Source organism: Sciurus vulgaris (genome assembly GCF_902686455.1).
Source record: "Sciurus vulgaris genome assembly, chromosome: 5".
Taxonomy (NCBI): domain Eukaryota; kingdom Metazoa; phylum Chordata; class Mammalia; order Rodentia; family Sciuridae; genus Sciurus; species Sciurus vulgaris.
Genome location: NC_136465.1, coordinates 16,488,166 through 16,490,471, shown reverse-complemented (window position 1 = coordinate 16,490,471; position 2,306 = coordinate 16,488,166). Strand labels below are relative to the sequence as shown.

General features: G+C 44.2%; 1 pseudogene across 1 annotated transcript; it reads right to left on the bottom strand.

The window, feature by feature from the left end:
* Window positions 1–959: 959 nt before the first annotated feature.
* Window positions 960–1,502, bottom strand: LOC306663049 (peptidyl-prolyl cis-trans isomerase A-like; annotated as a pseudogene). The gene has a single exon. The product of its transcript is annotated as a peptidyl-prolyl cis-trans isomerase A-like (transcript).
* Window positions 1,503–2,306: the final 804 nt, after the last annotated feature.

Genomic DNA, 2,306 nt, shown 5'->3' with positions numbered 1-2,306 from the left:
GGACAGATGTGGTCAGACAGATGACAGAATGCATTCAGGATGGCTGAGGCAATGCCCAGAGATGTAGGAAAAGACCTGGCATGTCTGGTTTGGTTGGAGGGACTTAAAGGGCCCAGTGAAAGATTCAGCTGAAGAAGTAGGACAAGACCAAATCCCAGCAGGCTATGCTATTGCCTGCTATGCTGTTGCCTCTGTTGAGAAACTCATTTACCCCTTTCTCCCATATCTAAACTGACTGTGGTGCTTGCCCAACCCTGCAGAGGTCATTGCCCACAGGCACTCTCCTGACTCCCAGGTGAGGCCCCTCTTGCGTGTTCATGCCGCACCCCTGTTTCTCCCCCACAATGCTCGCACCTTCTTTCCATTGTCTTGCCTACTAGGCTGTGAGGTACATGCTGTAGCCACATCCAGTGCCTCATAAGACGCCTGCCAAATAATAGGGGCTCAGGAAATATTTGCTCAGTGAATAAACTAAAGTCAAAGCCCTAGCCAGAAGTTTGGACTTCACTTAGTAGATACTGGGGAAATATTTTTTAAAAATTCAAGAAGCTTTGTTCAGGAAGATTTCTCTGGAAGAATTATATAGAAAAAGTTTGCAATTAAAACAAGATGGAAATTGAGAGAATAGTCAATTCTACAGCATGTCAGGAAAAATATGAAAGTAATCTGAGGAGGGAAAATAGAGTAATTCAGACAAGAGGCAAAGAGTGAAGCAAGGTTAGTAATGAGAAGAAGGGACAAAGGAGAAGGGACATTGATGAATAGCTTTCAAGCCTGAATGACAACATAGTTCTGCATAGATAAAACTAGAAAGTTTTTTTATTGTTTAGTTTTTATTCATAATCCATAAACTTAACTCTGTAATCCAGCTAGACTTGGGAGGGAAATAAGGAAAATATGGAACCCAAAGAACTGCAGGGAGAGCACAAAATTCTGGGATATTGTGAGCAGATGGGGCGAAGGGTGCTCTCCTGAGCTACAGAGGAATGGTTTGGTGGTTAAGATAAACACAAGTCAAATGCATTAGAGATGTCCACAGTCGGTAATGGTGATCTTCTTGCTGGTTTCGCCATTCCTGGACCCAAAGCACTCCATGGCTTCCACGATGTTCATGCCCTATTTCCCCTTCCCAAAGGCCACATGCTTGCCATCCAACCACTCAGTCTTGGCAATGCAGATGAAAAACTGGGAACCGTTTGCGTTTGGCCCAGCCTTTGCCATAGACGAGATGCCAGGGCCTGTAGGCTTCAGGATGAAGTTCTCATCATCAAACTTCTCCCCATAGGTGGACTTGCCGCCAGTGCCATTATGGCGAGTGAAGTCACCACCCTGGCACATAAATCCTGGAATAATTCTGTGAAAGCAGGAACCTTATAACCAAATCCTTTCTCTCCAGTACTCAGAGCACGAAGATTGTCTGCTGTCTTTGGAACTGTGTCTGCAAATAGCTCGAAGGAGACGCGGCCCAAGGGCTCGCCATCGACGGCCATGTCGAAGAACTTGGTGGGGTTGACCGTGGCTGACAGAGAACGACCACGGCAACAGCAGTGTCTTGAAAGCCAACTAGAAAGTTTTATAGAGGATGATGGGCTTAACAAGTCGACGCGATGGGGTAGAGGGAGATGACCCTCAGGAGCTTGGGAGAGAGGCCAAGGAAGAAAGAGCAATGAGAGAGAAATGCAGAGCAAAAAGGAAGCTCTGTGGATAACTAAGTTAAGAAAAGAAAGTGTTGAGAAAAATCCACAAAAGAGACTCAAAGAGACGGTAAGAAAAAAGAAGTGACGGATGTCAGATACATGGAGTGTTCTGCCAAACAAGGAAGTCAGCCGACAATGTCAAAAGAAACTCCTGCATCTGGCAATTCTTTCAGGAATACTCCTTAGAGAGTCAATTCTACAGAGAGACAAGAACCAAAACCAGATTACGAGGGGCAAGGAGTGAAAGGGATTTTCACAAAGGAGCTCAATGGCCTTTAGAGAAGTTTGCCAAGAAAGAACTCAGGAGGAAAGGAAGATGGCAATCCAATGGGTAGGATAAGAGAAGTAAGATTCTTGTTCTATGTTGAGAAAGAGGAATTTGCGCACATTTTTAGGTTGGCTCACATAGTACTGAGGGGAAAGAGAGATTTCAGAGAAAATATGGAAATAATTGGTAGAGAATTGAAGAGTCATGGATCTGGATGCCACGCAGGCATGGGGAACACATAGGGCTTGATCTTGACAATTGTATCATGTGCTTCTGGAGAGATACCTTGACAGACAGATATATATATATATATATATACATATATATACATACATATAAAT